General features: G+C 43.7%; 1 non-coding gene across 1 annotated transcript; it reads right to left on the reverse strand.

The window, feature by feature from the left end:
* Window positions 1–8,717: 8,717 nt before the first annotated feature.
* TRNAA-AGC (transfer RNA alanine (anticodon AGC)) lies at window positions 8,718–8,789 on the reverse strand. Its single transcript has one exon. It is a non-coding gene; the product is annotated as a tRNA-Ala (tRNA).
* Between the last annotated feature and the right edge of the window lie 12,025 nt (window positions 8,790–20,814).

Below are 20,814 nucleotides of genomic sequence, written 5' to 3' on the forward strand. Positions count from 1 at the left end.
ACTGTGGATGATGCCATAACTATGCACAACAGGTGCAGTCCGGGCCCCAGGAAGCGGTGGGAATTGAACAATACGTCTCTGTGGAACCTGACTGCCGAGGGAGTAAAAACAACCTGTATATTTGATGTGCAGACATCCCTGGCATCAGGGCCAGCCCTACATCAGGTTCTGGAGTATGCCCGGGTCACCCTGAGTCACATGCTTCACGTCTTCAGCACCCACCTCCATCAGTCACCCAACCTGCCTCCTCCCCACCCCGGAGCTTCTGCCCATCACCCACCTGGGCTCGTCTGCCCCGGTGGCTTCTAGTGCTTAAAGCATTCTCTTAAATGCACCTTTCCTGGATCCCATTTGCAGTTGATCTCACAACTAATCGCAGTAATCTAGATCAAAGTTTCTCAACTCTTGGCCCATGTGCCAGATCTACCCCGTGAAATGTGTATTCCTTTGGCCAGCAAGGCGCTTTTTTAAACTCTTTGGTTTCACTGCCAATGTTTACAGACCCAGAAATTGTATCGAAGAATTCCAGATTTCCAGCTTCTCTTGACGAACTTGCATGTGACCCCACCGGCATGGAAGCTAAGTTGCGGGAGCTAAGCCCTTGCAGCCTGTTTGGGCACATCAGACCACACGCTCCCTGGTTCCTCCCAGGCCTGCTTCCCTCATTTGTTCATGTTACCGGCCTCACCCCTGCAGGCATCTGAGTAGGTGATCCTCTCATTCGAATCCCAGAGAGTCACATGCTAACACTATAATTACTTTGGGAAAACAGAATCAGCCAGGCTACTGAAGGAGGCCATACAATTAGAGACAATCACTAACTTTAAAAAAAATTTTTTTGTCATGTTTTTATTTATCTTTGAGACAGAGAGAGACAGAGCATGAGGAGGGGAGGGGCAGAGAGAGAGGGAGACACAGAATCCGAAGCAGGCTCCAGGCTCTGAGCCGTCAGCACAGAGCCCGACACAGGGCTCGAACTCACGGACCGTGAAATCATGACCCGAGCTGAAGTCGGACGATTAACCGACTGAGCCACCCAGGCGCCCCAATGACTAACTTTTTCATGTCATTAATGCCCTTCTCATAGACATCGTTTTTTCATAATAGACAATCAAGTGCCTCTTACCGAGCGCTGTTTTTAGGGGCTGTGATCAAATGCCAGTACACTTGGAAGCACTCTGCATGAAATCGTTCATCCAATTCTCACCCTAACCGTTTGAAATAGGCACCATTATGATCCTCTTCCTGGAGATAAGGCAACTGAGGCACAGAGAGGTGAGGAAGTTTGTTCCAGTGTCAGAATCCACATGGGGAAGAACCCGGGTGGCCTGACGCTGGACTCCAACTCAAGTTTGCCTTGGCCCTCGACTGCTTCTCAAACGAAGTCACTTCCAACAACCACCCTCAAAGCAGGAAGCCAGGAAGGCGTTTCAAATTCACTCATCCGGGGGTGGGGGGGGCGGGGGGGGGGGGCCGGCCAAGTCTGCTAAGCTGACCTTGCCCTGCATGGTGGTTCCTGCTCTGCGGAGGCTCACAGGAAGTAGCAACGTGGGAGCCAGGGAGCCAGGGGGGTGGTTGCAAGATAACCGAAGCAAAAGTTACCGAGCCACGCACCGCCCAGACACAGAAAGAACACTTGCAGGATTCGGGAAGTGATCTACAATGCCTTTCGAGTTCTACCGAATCGGCAGCCCAGCCTCAGCTCCTCGCTGAACATCACACGTCCAGACCCAGAGGAGCCCGGCCCCCACGAGACAAGAACTTGCTCCCTCCTGAGAGGCACCGGGGAGCCGTGGAAAAAGCCCTGGATTCCGCACAAAAGGAACCTTCGGCCACAAGGCCGGGGGTCATCCCGGACCCAGCCCTTCTCTCGCTGCCCATGCTGTGTGCCCGCGGGCCCCACAGCTCTTCTCCAAAACCTATCCCAAAGGCGTCCTCTCTTCTCCATCGCGACCACGAAAATCCGGAGCCTGCCACGGGCATCTCTCTCACCTGGACTCCTGACATAGCCTCTTGGTTCACTGTCGCACACGCGCCCTTGACGGCTGCACCCCTCCAAGCCACTTTCCCAACAGCACAACCAATGCTCCTCGGAAAGCATAAATCAGATCACGTCATTCCGACGTTCAAAACCCTCCCATCACGTTGAGGATGAAGTCCAAAGTTCTTAACAGGTCCTAGAAAGCCCAGTCTGTCGATCTTCAACTCCCATGCTCTACACTCTCGATGCTGGGCGTCCTCACCTTCTTTGCTCCTCAGACACATCGAGTTCCTTTCACTCATATACGCTCTGCCCCCAACTCTTCTCCGACAGTTTTCCATCGCCGTTTCCTCCACGTTTCTCTCCATCCCGTCCCAGCTACTGCTGTGTCTTTACACTGCCCGTTATTATTATTTTATCATTTTTATCTTTCCTGAGCACTGTCTGAAATTATCGCACATATGCATTTGCTCACCTGTGTCTTCTCAGTCTCCCCTCACTAGACTACAATCTCCAGGAGAACATAAACATCGTCTTGGTCAGACTTGTGTCTTCAGAACCCAGGACCACGCCTGGCACATAGTCACTGCTCAACAGATGTTTGTTGAATGAAAGAACAAAGCTACAGATTCATCATAATATTTCCAGCTTTGGGGAAGAAGAAAAAAAGAGAGAGGAAGAAGACGGAGAGAAATGAAAAAGAGAGAAGGGAATGTAGTCATGTGTTTTAAGCCCCTGTGGGGGTTGAGCGCAGTGCCTCAAATGTAGCAAATCCCCAACAAAACGGTAACTGTGTTTGTTGGAACTAGATGCCCACTGATTTACACGCCCAATTGCAGTTAATGCTTTCAGGGATCCTATGAGGTAGACATTAGTGTTGCCATTGTACAGGAAAAAAACGCTGACGCGTCAGGTATCAAGTGACATGGGCCAAACGGCTGGAAAGTGATGGAACTGACCAGAGAGCTTTTCCATCCATCACCCAGTGGCTTTGACCGCTGTCCCTGACATTCGCTGCTGGGATCTTATATCCTTGCACTTTCTTTTCCAAAAAACTGGCTGAAAGAATTTGCCTCCTGAATCCTAGGCACGTGGCCAAGGCAAGAAGATGAGACTCAAAACTTGTTTCAACATCTTGGAAGAAGAACACCCTGTGTGCCTCTTGATTATCTGGAATGCCCTCGCAAATTGTGTCCACGTCGATAGAGTGAGGTCAACAACCGAGGCCTGATTTGTCCACTCCTGCCCGTATCCCTCCAACTTAGCCTCTGTATCTTCTAGATTCCAGTTTTCAATTATGATGTCCTACCTTGCAAAAGGAACATAATGTGGTAAGACAGAATGATCACAAATGATCTATCCACAAATTGGCGTTTCCCATTTGAAGCATCTTTATCAAGAATTCGTTTTCTCGGGGTGCCTGGGTGGCTCAGTCAGTTAGGCGTCTGACTTCGGCTCAGGTCACGATCTCACGGTCCGTGAGTTCGAGCCCCGCGTCGGGCTCTGTGCTGACAGCTCGGAGCCCGGAGCCTGCTTCAGATTCTGTGTCTCCCTCTCTCTCTGACCCTCCCCCGTTTATGCTCTGTCTCTCTCTGTCTCAAAAATAAATAAACATTAAAAAAAAAATTTTTTTAAAGAATTCGTTTTCTCTTTATTTTTTAAAAAATATTTTTGTAATGTTTATTTATTTTTGAGAGAGGCAAACATATTTATTTTTGAGAGAGCTGTCAGCCCAGAGCCCGACATGGGGCTCGAACCCAGGAACTGTGAGATCATGACCTGAGCTGAAGTCGGACACTTAACCACCTGAGCCACCGGGTGCCCCAAGAATCAGTTTCCTAAAGAATTGATGTTCTATTTTTTTTTTTTTCCTAGCATGTTATTAGGAAAGTAAAATGGCACAGCCACTCTGGAAAACAGTTGTGCGTTTTCTCTAAAAAACTAAACATACACTTAGCGTATGACCCACCAATCGCACTTATCCCAAAGAAATTAAAATGTCTGTGCACATAAACCTGTACGTGATTGTTCACGGCAACTTTAATTGAATAGCCCATAGGCTGGTGCATTCATGCCATGGACTACCTACTCAGTGACACAAAGTAATGAGCTATTGATGTACCAACATCGTGGTCGGGGCTCAAGGGCATTTTAATGAGCACCAAAAGCCAATCTCAGAAGCTCACATCCTATGTGATTCCACTTCTGTAAGTATTTCAAAATGGCAAAATTACAGAAATGGAAAACATTCATGGCTGTCCAGGTTTATTGCGGTGGAGGGAGGAGCAGGTAGCAAGAGGGAAATGTCTGTGGTGTTGGAATCGTTCCTCTTCTAACTGTAGTGATGATGACATAAACCTACACATGTAACAAAATGACACCGGGGCTCCCGGGTGACTCAGTCGGTTCAGTGTCCAGCTCTTGATTTCGGCACAGGTCATGATCTCACAGTTCATGGGTTCAAACCCAGCGTCAGGCTCTGCACTGAGTGTGGAGCCTGCTTGGAATTCTCTCTCTCTCTCTCTCTCTTTCTCTTTCTCTTTCTCTGCCCCTCCCCTGCTTGTGCCCTCTCTCTCTCTCTCTCTCAGAATAAATCAACATAAAAAAAAAAAAAAAACCCTATACACACTGTACCAATGTCAGTTTCCTGGATTTCATATTATACTATAGTTACATAAAATGTAACCATTGGGGCCCAGTTGAGCCTCCTACTTCAGCTCAGGTCATGATCCTTCTATTAGTGGGTTCGAGCCCTGCATCCGGCTCTGTGCTGACAGCTCAGAGCCTGGATCTGCTTCGAATTCTCTGTGTCTCCCTCTCTCTCTCTCTCTCTCTGCCCCTCCCCTGCTCCCTCTCTGTCTCTCTCAAAAATAAATAAACATTAAAAAAAAAGTTTTTTAATAAAATGTAACCATAAGGGAAAGTAGATGCCTGTACAAAGAATTCTCTGTATTGTCTTTGCAACTTTTCTGGCAATCTATAATAAAACCAAAATATTTTTAAAGTGCATATTTAAGTCACTCTAGATACCTAGGGAATGGCTGGGATAAAGCAGGTCACTTACCCCCTAATTAGAGTAGCTAACATGTCATCGATGTATAAGGATTTGTGTTATATCTGTCCCGAACAAAGTTTCCCTTAAATAGCTGACTTAAAGTAACCGTTCTCATTTTCCAGAGCTTTTCACACAAAGTTAGCGTCCATCAGTTCGGCAAAGGCTGGTAAACCCCTGTTCAGTCAGTGCCCGGCACACAGTAGGTGCTCAACAAATATTCATTGAGCGGATGCCTGAATGTAAGATAGTAAGAATGGATGTGTAGGAATACTAGAAGACAAATCACCAGGGTAACCCACATGGGAAATATGGAAAGAAAGTTAATAATGGAAACAACTTCCAATGCTAGGGAATAAGGCTGGGGCAGACTGGGGAGGCTGCTTCTCAGTGCACATACAGAAAACAGGATTCTTCTCTCTAAAATCAGACAACCTAATGGAAACTATTAAGATGAACCACAGTCTTAGGGAAGTTCTAAGTTGGAGTTCCAGGTCAATCCAAAGTCACGGTTCTATATCGACAGATACGAGGATAACCAAGCTTTGAAGGTCCTTCCAATGCTGGTTTCGACACAGCTCTGGAAGTGATGATTGAAAATGGCAAAGATTGGGGCGCCTGCGTGGCTCAGTTGGTTAAGCGTTTGACTCTGGATTTTGGCTCAGGTCATGATCTCACGGTTCATGGGATCGAGCCCCCAGTCAGGCTCTGCAATGATAGGGTGGGACCTGCTTGGGATTCTCTCTCTCCCTCTCTCTCTCTGCCCTTTCCCTACTCACACTCTCTCTCTCTCTAAAAATAAATAAAGAAACTTAAAAAAAAAGAAAAAGAAAGAAAATGGTAAAAATTATATTTATTCTTGGATGGTGGAAAAGCATCTGTTTTTCTTTGTATTTTTCCTGTATTTAACCTAAATAAACTCAGCCCTTATGTCTGCTTCCTTCTGTGGTTTAGTCTGGGGCGCCAAGGTCAACACCCGTGGGGGCCCAGGCAGGTAAGGTAAATGCATAAAATCACATAGGAGGTGGTGAAGCTTCTAGTGAACAAAAGAGCGTGACTCACCTAAAGCCATTCAAATCCAAATATTATAAAAAGAAAGAAAAACCACACACATTGAGCCAGCCCAACAAATTTGCAAGCTCTGGGCCCAGAGCAACACGGTTACCTTCACGTCACTAAACACCCTTGCAGGTATGTGCAGTCACTGAGGTAGAGGTCAGGCTTGTTTGTTTTCTTCTGAATCGGAATGAGGAGGCAGCCTCAAGGAGGAAGTGCTCACTTTGTTACAATGAAACACAGGAGGGCTCCTCCCGAAGCCGCCCACCTGTTGAATGGTTTACTTTTTAAAAGAGCAGTGGCCTGAAACTTCAAGGCATCACCAATGCGGTGAAATAGACTAAAACGCAGCTCAAGGTGGGACCCATCCGGGAGCAAAAGGTTGCCCCAAAGCAGGCATGATTGGCTTGTCCTTCCCACTGGAAGTTCTCCCCTTGTAGTTTGTAACATTTATATTGTTCTGGGTAAACTATGGCCTTTGAGTCCTGATTTATGATTGTGTCTTCCTCTGTCCCCTCCAGATAGAATGCCTTTACAAATACTTTGCCTTTTCATATCAGAAAACCAGGGATTCTTTGGACTTGATTTTTTTTTTTACCCACAGGACGAATAGAGATCAGAGTTGCCACCTTCTGGGTACTAATTCAGTAGTTTATTCAATGGCGTTTGTTCAGCTGTTCCTATTTACTAGCCACTAGGATAGATGCCAGATATAAAGAATGAGTAAAATATGGTACTTGCCCCCAGCAAAATCCAACAGAAAGAGATAGAACAGGCCGACATTGGCAATTGTCTATTTAGCATTCCGTCCCCTCCCCATTCCCCATTAGGCCTTCCAAACAGAGTTCTAGCTCAAGGGTAAATCCACTCCTCTTGTCAGCGATTGGGCCGACGAAAATTCTTGCCAATGAATCACGAGAAGAGGTAGCCCCACGCTCTTCAGAATGAGCTTCCAGAAGCATTTTATTGTCATCCAACGGTGGTGTTGTTCATGGATCACGTGTCTGGAACTGTTGCATCCAAGTCCCTACCAGCCTGAGGATGTGGCTGAGCCACGGAGAGATAAGAAAGGAAACGAAGCCAAGGTCGATGGATTAAGGCAACAAAATATGTCGTGTATCTGGGCTTCCAGTTCCAGGAGTCAATGGATTCCTTTGTCATTTAAGCCACTTTGAGTTGGGTTTCCTTGCACCTCACTTGCAAACAAGATTGTTGGAGAAGCTTTTACCAACAGCTCATCTCTGTAGATGATCCACGGTTCGTACCATTTTTTCTCAGTGATGATAGTGACATTTCACAGCTCTTGCATTAACTGTGCTTCTTCTGCGTCTCAATTGAGACACGTGAGGTTAACGGGCACCTTCTTCTCTTTCTTTGCCCTTGTATTTGCAGTGTCCCTTCCCTTATTTCCAACTAATTTAACTTGAAAGTACGGCACGAGAAATGGAAGGCAGGCATAGGAAATTTTCTCAAAATGTGATTGTTTCTGTAGGTAGGTGCTAAATTATAAACATTTTTTTTTCAGTGAAAGTGTTTTTACAATTAGAGCTCAGACGCATTCAGATGGCATGACTTAAAGGTAATTCAACTGAAACAAGGCCATCAAGAATGGATGCTGATGGAGTAGGCAATCGCTCAAGAGTGGTTCCAGATGGTGACTATACTTATTGTGGGGGGCACTGTGCAAGGGATAGACTTGTCAAATCGTTGTGTTGTACACCTGAAACTAATATAACCTTGTATGTCAACTATACTTCAATAAAAATAGAGAAAACGAGAGTGGTTCCAGCCCTAGGAGCCTGTGCCTCGGGTGCCTTGAGTAGCAGGCACGGCAGAAAGGTTAAACGAATGTCCTTATTACTATCCTCCATTGAGAAGAGGTGCAAGTATAAAAGGAAGAGTATTTGGGAGGCTCAGTTGCAGAATAGGGACCCGTCGCCTACGTGGCTAGTTCCGACTCTGAATATCTGCTCATCTTGAACTAGCTGTGGCTTGATTTTTTTTTTCTTGTTTTTTACCCAACAGTATTTCTATCACAAATATGAGGGATGTCGTTCTGTGCGTAAACTATCGTAGATTCAAAATCGGGAGGGAGTGGCAACAGGGAGCTTATTGCAGAATTAACTTTGACAACATTGTGTTTGATTGCTGGCTCATACAGGGATTAACTGGGGATAATAAGTCCCATCCTACCCGCCATCTGTAATCTTGCTTCCCCTTCATTCTGAGCGGCCAAATTAGTCCCTGTACTAAAAAACAGAGTAGAACGGCTGGGTCCTCAATATCACATCTACCTTCCATTTGGAATAGTGACTGCACGCGATCCCTTCCTTAATGACCAAATCCTATCATTAACCATTAGGGAAGTAGAGCCAGCATGTGAAATGCAACAACAAAACGTCAAAATTAAAACAACAACAACAGCTCCCTTTGATTTCTAAAGTGTTTGATTAAAATTCATTGAGACTAAAATCTTGTACTATGTGGTGTGGCTGTCACAAAGAAATATATTTCCTGAGCCCTTTGATTTCTAAAGTGTTTGATTAAAATTCATTGAGACTAAAATCTTGTACTATGTGGTGTGGCTGTCACAAAGAAATATATTTCCTGAGCAAGGCATAAATGGAATGGAGATGCTGGGGATCGAACCCAGGACCTCATGCATGCTAAGCATACGCTCTACCACTGAGCTACATCCCCACCTGCCATAGTGTTGGCTTTCTAGACTGCTTTCATGAAATAAAACAGAAATTTGCTCCCTTAAAAGAAACCTACTGGTTATAGTAATAGCCAGGAGGTTTTCTTTTCTGGGGGGAAGGGGGGAGGGGGGAGGGGGGAGCAGGTAATGCAGAGGGTGTATATGGGGAGGTCCTAGGAGTTAGAAATGAAAATATTTACTTTGATTTCTGTGCTTCTGTGTACTTGAGTATTTTACCATGCAGACATTACCTACTTAAAGCAAATAAAGACGTAAAATAAAATAAAAGAGAAAAGAACCAGAATGAAATCCTGTGATGTTTATAATTTTCCTTTGAAAAGAAAAGACTTCATAATAACTTGTAATGCATGTAAAAATATTAAAGTCGCACTCATTCTTTATAGCCTAGGTTGCTAAATAAAGCAAACGATGACAATTCTATTTTGAATATTATTATTTTTTTCTTTTTCTTTTTTGTATTACTAAATCTAAGAAGGAATTGCCATTTTCAGACTATCGTTGCTGGTTCCTCAAGTTCCTGTGGATGGGACACAGCATCTGTTGAGTGTTTTAACGTGCGCTTTCGAGGCTCCCACAGTATTCACAGATTAAACATCCAGAAAAACATTAAGTGTTTCTCACCATGAGAATACCACCTTATATTTCTACGATCCTTTTTGTGTGTTTATAACACTTCTTGCATGCATAATCACATTTTATTTTTCATTTGTCTGTGAGCAAGATTTCATTATACTGATATTAAAAGGCGTCAAAAGCGAATGCACAAAGAGCGTGAAGATTCACAATTTATTAGTAAACCAAAAAGTGGAACTTGAACGTGAATTTTCTGACTGCCAATTAGTGCCTTTAAAAATAACGTTCTCTTGGGGCGCCTGGGTGGCTCAGTCAGGTGAGCGTCCGACTTCAGCTTGGGTCATGATTTCACAGCTTGTGGGTTCGAGCCCCACATCGGGCTCTGTGCTGACAGCTTGGATCCTGGAGTCTGCTTCATATTCTGTGTCTCACTCTCTCTCTACCCCTCCCCTGCTCGTGCTCTGTCTCTCTCTCTCAAAAACAAATAAAAATTACAAAAATAAAATAATAAAAATAATGTTCTCATAAACACAGCGGCCATCTTGAGGAATATCATGGACAAAATGCCCTCTTTGAGGGATTCTTCTAAGATGTATTAGAATGGCAGAGGCCGCCATTATTTAGACTGTGATGAGACTATGATTTCAATTTTAATATAACAATCGCAAAAAGTTTAAGGACAACACCCGCATGACTTTTCTGTGCCCCACATAGCTTAGCCTAGTGCTTTAAATATAATAGGGTCTCAAATATCCCATGTCTTCTACCTACATAAACAGGACTCAATAGAGGGCACCTGCTAGGGCAACTTCTATCTTCCCCAGAGGCTTCTAGACACATCAGCGGGGTCAACAGAAAGCATGTTGCCTGGATCACCTCCAATAGGGGCCAAAGAAAGCCCCAGATACCCACCTTCATCCAGCCCCTGACATTTAAAGCCTCAACACCACTGTCTTGAAGCCCCCAAGACGTATCTCATTATGTCCCATATCCTTGTGCCTGTCAATCACCCTGAAAAGGCCCAGACTTTCAGGCCATCTGGAATCTTCCTCAATCTACCCCCCAAGGCTCTGCTCAGCCCCTATTTGACTCCATTTTCACTTCCGCGTCAACTCTCTGAACCATTCCCGCACTGCCCTCTGCGACACACAGCCCATCCTTTGTATAATCCCTACACCACAAGCCTCTCCAGATGGTTCCATCTTTTTCTCACCAGAACTGTAACCCAGGGAGCACCGTGTCCCCTGCGGCTTCTCACCCAATGGACCTCCCATCTCCCGTAGTGCGGGCATCACCTGGATGTCTAACAGGTGTCCCAGGTTGGGGTGCTAAGCAACTCGTGACCCTCCTCTGCAGAACTCCTCTCCTCCAGAGTCCCCTATTTCATTGATGGCAACTCCACCTTTCCAGTCCTTGGGGTCAAAGACCTTGCAGCCATCCTGATTCCCTTTTCTGTCACTGTTGGCTCTTCTTTCAAAATATATCCAGAATCCAACCTCTTCTCATCTAGATTTCTGCCATGGCATCTTTAAAAGTCTCCCTGCTTCCACCTGGGTCTATTCTACCTTCCTGGAGTCTCTTTTCAACCTAGCTTCCAGAGCAGTCTCTCCAGTCAGATCATGCCATCACTCTGCAGGAAACCTACTAACGACGCCCTGTTTGGACCGGAGTAGCACAAACCGAAGTCCTTACAATGATCTGCTAGACCCTACGGGACCTGCGCTTTGGCCCATTAGATCTCCTCTCCCTGAGTGACTCTGTTATACAGACTTCATGCGCAAATGTTCCCAGGAGGAACAAGCAGGCACTACGTGTCTTAGTGCATTTGAATTGTTTCCTCTGCTTGAAATGTTCTACTTCCAGATGCTCCCGCACCCCCACACCAGCACTCTTGATCCCTGCTCCCCGCTCCTATACTTTCTCCTACTTCTTACCCTTTCTAACATCTACATCATTTTTTCATGGATCACATTTTTGTCCCAAACCTTCCGTGCAAATGTAAAGGCGGGGGCTGGAATCTTTACTTCTTTTGTTCACTGAGGTGTCCCAAGCGCCTGCGTAGGGCATAGGACCGACTCTGCGGATCCTCTGGCACGAACCTGCTTCACCACAAACCCCCCCATCTCGGTGGATGGCAACTCCATCCTTCCAGTGGCCCTGGTCAGAAACACCGGAAGCGTCCTTGACCCTTTCATCTGTGACACCCACATCCAATCAGTCAGGAAGTCTTTTTGACTCCACCCTCAAATTAATTGCTCAATAGTTTCGTGTCGAAAGAAGACTGATTGATCCTTATGAGACTGGCTAATAACATGACCCAGTCCCACTCAAAGACCATGAACTAATCCCAATATATCTAAACCTTTCACATACCCCACGCATTGCTGCCCCACCAATTACATGCAAATGGATGGGTAGTCGTTCTAAATATTAATTTTGATTCTACTTCTATCTGGCTTGGCTTCAATTCTGTATACACTCGTGAACTGCCTGAGTGCTGGGGATATGGGCAAGATGCTTTACAAATCGTATACATCCTGTTCAGTTTTTCCAGCTCTGAGGGCTCAGTGCTCGTTGACTGTAATGGCAGATAGCGATTTCACAAACTGCAGTCAAGAACTCGGAGTCCTTGAGATCCTACGGAAAAGTCAATCCAATTCAACAAATCTTTATTGCGTGGCTATGCTAGGAATTCTACTGGATGTTGACGAGAACAAAATACACAACTCTCAAGACGCACATTGCCTGATACAGAACGCAGTCATTTAAACCAATCGTGCCACTGGAATGTGATAAAGGGAACGTGAGTATTGACACAGGTAAGAGCGATTAACCCCAGCAAGCCGGAGAAAGGCAAGGGCAAGTCAGAGTTCATCAGGAATACCACTGGGGGGAAAGACAACCCAAGCAAAAAAAAAAAAAAAAAAAAAAAAAAAACTGAACAAGACTCCTGTTTGTTGTTAAGCTCCTGTTCTTTCTTCTTAGTGATGCGGCTTTTGGCCATAAGAGGGCAGATGGGGAAGGGGGACCCAACTCATAGACCAGAACATATGAATTGGGTGAAAAATTTGAAGTAAACCGTTTCCAAAGTCCCTAGCAAAACTTCTATATACAATGACTCAAATGATCAAAAAGGACTACATTAATTTAGTCAAGTTTCGACTTATAGAACGCTTTTGGCAAGGTTCGCATGAATAATACTATTTAATGTGTCTGATGCCAAATCTGAAATATTAATAGACTGTGTTAAGATTTAAATCTAGTCATAAACATGTCTCCAAGAGGAGACCCGTGACAATTAACAGAAAAAAAGAATCTGGAGCTGTTTCTTTCTGCAAACCATTAGGACTGTGAACAGCTACAATCTGTCTTTGGATTTTCCTTGAAAGTAAAAATCATCAAATAACAAAGAACAAAACCACCTGCACCTATACAACAGCCTGGGTATAATTTTGTTCTAATTCTCTTGTAAGCAATGCTGACCACTTGTCAGGGAAACATTTTCTTCTGGAATCTGTAAATTAGTCTCGACATTGCTTTTCTGACAGGCACGGGTAAACACGTTCTCATCTTCACCAGACTAAAAATAGACCACAAATTTCATCTTTCTTCAGGAATAGTGTGCTTCTTTTTACATCCTTTCAGCGATTCTTAAAAATAGAACTGGATTTGAATGCTGACTCCAGCATGTACGAGGCAATTATAACCGAGATCCTCTGTTCCGCTACCTATGAAATGGAAACGGCAAAACTTGCCGTATCTCACAAAGTGTTCGAATCAGATCCGAAAACACAGCATAAATTCGAAAATGTCATACACAGACAAAAACTTGTATGTGAACGTTCACAGCAGCGTTATTCATAATAGCCAAAAGGCCAAAATAACTAGCTGAGAGCCCCATCAGCTGATGAATGCAGAAACAAAAAAAAATAGCACAGCCGTATGATGGAATATTATTTGGCCATAAAAAAGGAATGAAATGCTGATACATGTGACAACATGGATGAACCTTCAAAACTTCATAGTAAGTGGCAGAAGCCAGACACAAAAAGCCACGTGATATGACTCCACATATATGAAATGTCCAGAGTAGGTGAATCCACAAAGAAAGTGGATTAGTGGTTGCAAGGTGGGGCGAGAAGGGGGAAGGGAGGACTAGGGAGTCACTGCTAAAGGGGACAGGGCTGATGACAATGTTCTAAAATTAAGATCATGGTGATGGCTGATTGACTCTATGAATATACCAGAAGCCACTGACTTGTAAACTGTAAAGGGGTCAATTTACAGTACATGAATTATATTTCAATTCAATTATTCAATAGAACTGAATTGAATTATTCAATTGAATAGAATTGAATTATTCAATTGAATAATTCAATTCAATTATATATTTTATAAATTGTACACTAAAAATACAATATACAAATATTTCATTATTATTGTCATTCTTTGGGAGTCTCTTTATTTCCGGATTAGGGGTTTTTCCCTATACTACAGTACTGCTCCTCCTCTCAAAATCTTTCTCTAAAATTCCTACAGCTGCGCTAGCAGGCTTCTGGACAATAATTCAGAAAACAATTGATAATGAAAAGGAAGCAGGTGTGGAAGGTCACCTGGCTGGCTCAGTTGGAAGAATGTGGGATCCTTGATCTCAGGATCGCAGGTTCGAGCCCCACACTGGGTGCAGAGGTTACTAGAAATAAATAAGCTTAAAAAATATTTTTAAAATAAATAAATAATTTAAAATGCAGATGTGGAAAAAAAGGGTTGGCCTTCATAAGCATAACCACATATACCAAGAACTCCCTTCTTCCTCTATAAGCTGAACATCATGAAGAAAAGAGGTAGAATCTTCTCTTACTAAAAAGTGCCCTCTGGGGGTAAATGTGTTGTGACATCGCTTTTACTCCAGGTTGCACTTCGTGTTTATTTTGAGCTTATAGTTTCACCTGAGTAAAAACGTGTGTGTGTGTGTGTGTGTGTGTGTGTGTGTGTGTGGAGAAAATGTAAAGACACAACACAATTTAACCAGGGCTCTTATCTCCCTCCAACTAAAGTTCAACAAATTCTTACCATTTCACATGTTTTTGAAGAATTTTTTCTTACTTCCTACGAATTCTAAATATCTGGTTTGAAAAAAAATTAGTCAGGGCGCCTGGGTGGCTCAGTGGATTAAGCATCCAACTTTGGCTCAGGTCATAATCTCACGGTTCGTGAGTTCGAGCCCCACGTCGGGCTCTGTGCTGACAGCTCGGCACCTGGAGTCTGCTTCAGATTCTGTGTTTCCCTCTCTCTCTGCCCCCTCCCCCTCATGCTCTGTCTCTCTCTATCTCTGTCTCTCTGTCTCTCAAAAATACATAAATATTAAAAAATTTTAAATAATAATAATAAAAGAAGAGGATGTGGAAGGATGTTGATAGCAGCTGTCTGAGCTATAGATGGTGGGTGGTCTTAGCTTCTCTGAGCTTATGTATATTTGCTCCCTTTTCTGCAATAAGGTTGTAAAAAAAAAGTGGAGTATCTTTATAATAAGAGAAAAGAAGGTATTTGTAAACAAAAACACTGTCATTATTTCAGCTCAATTATACCAACAGATGCCCTCGAAAATAAGGCCACCTTCTCAATGATTTTAGAGAGATTGATAAAAACTCCAAATAAAACAAGGGCAATTTGCTCAAGACTAAACAAGAGACATACAAAGCAAGCCCTTTCAAGGAAAGAAACTTCTTAAGCCATTTATATTGTTTTACCAGACGTTTTCCTTTTCGAGCTTTTTGATGGTCATTGGGGTCTCTGCCTAAATTACAGAATGCTGGGGTGCCTGGGTGGCTCAGTCGGTTAAGCGTCCAACTTCAGCTCAGGTCACGATCTCACGGTCTGTGAGTTCAAGCCCCGCATCGGGCTCTGGGCTGATGGCTCAGAGCCTGGAGCCTGCTTCCGATTCTGTGTCTCCCTCTCTCTCTGCCCCTCCCCTGTTCATGCTCTGTCTCTCTCTGTCTCAAAAATAAATAAAAACGTTAAAAAAAAAATTTAAATAAATAAATAAATAAATTATAGAATGCTTTTAGGGAAATGATTTTTTTCCCCTCATTTTAAACTGACATTTTAAGAATAATTTGTAGTTAGAACACAGTATGCAAACAGAAAAGGATCTTAAGTGTATTCTTAAGTGGGTAGAATAGTTTTGTTCACACAACTTTTGCAGTAGCAAAATCTATTTTCATGGAAAGCACAAAAGCAAGGTCCAGTCTATCAAGTGTGTAACATAATCATGAATGTTTAAAGAGGGCCATCCAACACGTACAGACCCAGAGCTCTGTCTTCCCTGACATTAGTCACTTGCCAGAAACTGGTCTTTTGAGATATTGGGACTTATTTTGCCTGTATAATAAATTCCTATTTATCTAGCATCAGATGGAAAAAAATAATTCAAACAACCAGACACTTTTGGCAGATAAGTAACAACTCAATAAAACTGATATCGAGACTTTATTCTGGAATTTATTCAGGAGTTTATCCTAATTACCTACTCACACAGGTACGTAAACTTATTTACAACTGTGTTCATTGCAGCATGACTGGGAATGGCAAGTTACTGGGCACAACCAACGTATCCATCAATTCTCAGTGGTTAAGTTAAATCCAGGTGTAACTGAATGAAAGAATATTGTGCTTTGATGAAAAAGACATAGGTAGATCTCCAAGATCTATCATTCGGTGAAAAATATCAAGTAGAAGGCAATATGGATTGTAGGATCCCATTTGTGTAAAGCACAAAAGAGTATACATATAGGCACATCTGTACATTAAAAACATCTGTAAGGACAAACTTCTGGGGTTTGACAGCCCTTTTGTTCGATCCAGGCCTTCAACTATGCCTTCAACACTGGGCCATTGTTCTAGTCAAAGTTTTTTTTTTTTTTAAGTTTATTTATTTATTTTGAGAGAGAGAGCACACATGCACAAGGGGCAGGTGGAGGGGCAGAGAGAGAGAGAGAGAGAGAGAGAGATAATCCCAAGCAGGCTCTGGGCCATCAGCACAGAGCCAGACTCGGGGCTTGATCTCACAAATCGTGATATCATGACCTGAGCCAAGATCAAGAGTCGGACACTTAACCAACTGAGCCACCCAGGGGCCCCTCTAATTTGAACATCGGTTCATCCTGGGTCTTGAGCCTGCTAGGCTTCAGACTGGAACCATATCATCAGTCCTCCTGGGTCTCCAGCCTGCTGACCACAGATCTTGGGACTTGCCAGCCTCCATAACCACATGAACCAATTCCTTGGAATAAATCTCTTTTATTGTTTATTTATTATTTAAAGTAAGTCTTCTTTGGGGCATCTATATGTATATGTATGTGTATATACATGTATATATACACACATTTTTAAGGAGATATATATATATATATATATATATATACACATATATATGCCATTTCTTTGGAGAACACTAATACGTACCAGATTCAAAGAAACATGGCCCCAGAGAAGCTGAGAAGCCCAGATCATGCAATTTCCCAATTCGTAGAAATGGCTCCTCCTGGCAGAAAAGTGTAGCATAGCTTGGAAGGCGGTTTAGACACATGCTCCTAGCACTTTTACTAGAAATGTTGATGCTAGCTTCTTTTTTTTCTTATTTGTTTCACATATATTCTTGAACGAACCTCAAATTTGTCCTATAAAATAGCAGCTAGTGTTTTTACTCTGCTTCTGCTCATCCAGTGAATATGGACATCTATGAATTGTGTATAAAGGTTTGCTTATAAATAAACAGATTTGCTTGACCCTGAGGAGATACTGATTTTTAACATACATCCTTCCAGTCATGGCACAGAACTCCAGCCACAACGGACAATAAACACATGCATTTTTGCAGGCAGGTTATCGATCAAAATACTAGCCAAGTAGCAGCTGGAACAGACGTGCCAGGACGGAGAATTTGCTCAATCCAATTGCGATTGACAAAGCACAGTTTTTAATAAGATCTCAACATTTAGTGACACTCCTGACATTGAGGGGTGGAACACAAGGATATTTTCAAAAGGAATTTATCTTCTCACTCATGACAGAAGCCAAAGACAAATGAAAGTATCTAGGAAACATGCAGGTATTTTGGGGGGGAGGGGAGATTAAGAACTGAACTTCAACTTTCAGGAAAAGGAATGATGTGATGATAGGGTCCACTGGAAATATATGTAGATGGTGAGAACATATGCAAATAAAGGGGCGGTGGAAATTTTAACACAGCAATGCTTTCCTACACGTGGCTTCATTGGATGCGTCCGTCTCCGCCAGGTAATAGTAGGATCCTATCCTACAAACCGGGACTGCGAGGCTTGGAGGCTTTGGTAATTTCAGAATCCCAGACTCCAAATCAGGGTTACCACCGCCTTCCATCGGAGTCTCCCAAATGTTCAGTTTTTCCTGGCTGTTTGTTTGTGTTCAGTACCTTCTCTGCAGATCCAAAACGACACTAATCGTATTCTTCCCAGTAAAAAGTACATTGTTAGGTAACCCACGGGGTAGTGTTTTTTTGTTTTTTTTTTGCTCTTTGTCCCTCTGAAGTATTCACTGTCTGAGGGGTGATTCTTCTGGACCCAGAAGCCCCTGATGAGAACTCTGTGGGGGCCAGGGAAGGGATAGGGAGGGAAAGAGGGGCCATGCCTCTCCCTCTTACAGCCCCCACCTCTCGAACCTTTGGCCAAAGCCACTTTGCTCGGGGCTACTTAGTTAAGAATCTCACAACCAACCAAGACAGGCAGAACCATTTGTTACAGAGGGCAATTTTTTTTTTTTTTTTTAATATTTGAATCTGAAGGGTCTTTAAGTGAAACACACACCCATCACAATCCCCAGCTGTCTTACGCTTGGCTGCCTCCGACATTTGCTGTACATCTGTGGCCCCTGAAGGCTTTTGAATTTGTAGCTTCTAAAGCAGGTCCTGACTGCCAAGTCACTGGTGTTTATTCCAAAGCTGCTCTGAATAGGGGGTGAGGGATCGAACGTTGCACCCCTTGTCTAGATGCTCACTTCCCTTAAGCTTCCCTGTGGCTAAGATTTCATGCCTCATTTCCAGGGCAGCGGGATTATAGCCCACGAGGAAGCATCTCAAGCTTTCAGAAGGCGCCATGCCTGGGTCTCCCTTGTTTCCCACCTATGATTGCTCCCTCTAATCCTGCCCCCTCTACTACCCTCTCCCTTGTCTTTTCCCAGTACTTTTCACCCTTCCCTAGGGAAATTACCAGGGAAATCACAAACCCAGGCATTGAGTGCCAAGGCTAATAATCACAATAAGAGGTAAGTAATATGGGTAGAGTTTATACTATGTGCCAGGCACTCTGCGCTTTGGTATTTTATATAATGCTCAAGGAAACTCTTAATCCCATTTTACGTACAAAGAAGCTGAAGCTCCAGGCAGAGAAGGACGTTCTGATGTCACAGGCTATGGGATTCCGATGCAGATGGCCAGTCCTGGGCCCTCGACTACAGTACCTCTTCTGTTTTCTACCTTAGCCACCTAGTATCTTCTGCCTTAAAGAGGAAAGAGCTGCGTTTCAACTCAGGCTGTGAAAGTCTGCCCCAGGAAAGGGAAGGAACTGGGGGTTGGGGACAAAGAGAAGAAAGGGAAAGTGGGACTCTTTCTTCCTGGCTGCAACCCCCCATCTACCTCTCCTCTGCAGAGAAGCAAAACTAAACACATCCACCAACACAAAGACTCTTGTGTTCGAAGGTTCGATTGGGGGACTAGAATAAAAATTCACATTCTTCCCATGACCTCCACTTTATTTCTTGCAAATTAATACAGCCCAGTTTTATTAAGCCTAGCATTTTCCCTAGATCACACTGTGACACATCCCATGGGAACCAGACGGTAAGTAACACAAGACCTGAGCACCCTGCCCAAGAGAGGAGGCCGAGGAAAGGAAGAGAGAAGAAGGTAGGGAAGAGTCTCAAGGTTCCCTTTCAGAGTTTAACATATGGTACATCCTGAATGAACGTTGATGCCTCTTTAATATTATGTCTGTAAAACGCTGCACAGGAGTCAGGGGTGGCTCTGTCAGTTTAGCGTCTGGCTTCCTCTCAGGTCATGGTCTCATGGTTCATGAATTTGAGCCCCGCATGGGGCTCTGTGCTGACAGCTCAGAGCCTGGAGCCTGCTTCGGATTCTGTGTCTCCCCCTCTCTCTGACCCCTCCCCTGCTCATGCTCTGTCTCTCTCTTTCTCTCTCTCTCAAATAAATAAATAAATAAACATTAAAAAAATTGTTTTTAAAACTGCATAAAAGAAAAAAACAAGACACCCAGGGGAGACCTGGGTGGCTCAGTCAGCCAAGCACCTGACTTGAGCTCAGGGGTTCATGAGTTCGAGCCCCACATCGGGCTCTGCGCTGACAGTGCAGAGCCTGCTTTCGATTCTGTCTCCCTCTCTCTCCGCCCCTCCCCAACTTACACACACATGCTCTCTGAATAAGTCAATACACCAATAAACTTTAAAAATTATTTTAGAAAGAGAAGACACCCAGAAAATGCAGCCCTAATATAGGGTTCCAGGGATCCAGGAATACCTACAGATCTCAAACCTGGCTCTTTCCCTATACATGGCAAAGAGGTTAGCTTCCTTCAATGGAGGCAGGGACTTTGTGGGCCACTGAGAGAGGCTGTTAAGTGACCAGAGCCTACTGTGACCTAGAAGTCATCCCTGATGGTAACTACAGCGCCTTATAAGAGTTAAACAAATGAATAAGAAAAACAAATAAGGCATACATGCATTCATACATTTGTGATGTACTCAGGGTAGAAAGCTATTCCAAGCTAATTGCTAAGCAAATTAACAGACGAACTGAATTGCCCAGAAATTGTCATTTAGTGTGGGTAACATAATGCAGTGTATTAAATACAAACATCGTTGACCCTAGAGGAACTTTTATTTAAGAAGGGGGAGAAATTATGCCTCAGAGCATTCATTTTTTTTAAGCTCTTTACCATCTGTTTGGGTGAGAGACTGTATAAAGGCCAGGAATTACCATTATCACCAATTATCGGTCACTAGACATTTTTTTCCAGTTTACCATTAGCACTAAATTTGAAGCAAGAAATAGGCTTATTAAATCCTAGAATAGATTTTTATTCTCCGTGGAGACATGTAGTTTACAAACCACTTTTGATATTCTAATGTGGAACTCTAAGCCTGAAAACAAGAGGAACCAAGCAAACATACTTCTGTGCGTGGAACTGCCTGTCCCGTCCTCATACTCGCAGGGCTGTATAATCCGAGCTCAAGTACATGCTGGACGCAGGTAGGTTCCAGCTGGATACCTCCAGGTAGACGCTGGCAACAGGTAGAGTAACAGGTGGGTATCAGAGGAGACTACGGCTGGCATGGATTTCAAAGGCCCTACAACTCTCAGATTTGGCGATCCTAGGCCCTGGA

This window comes from Panthera onca, chromosome C1, assembly GCF_046562875.1.
Source record: "Panthera onca isolate mPanOnc1 chromosome C1, mPanOnc1 haplotype 2, whole genome shotgun sequence".
Taxonomy (NCBI): domain Eukaryota; kingdom Metazoa; phylum Chordata; class Mammalia; order Carnivora; family Felidae; genus Panthera; species Panthera onca.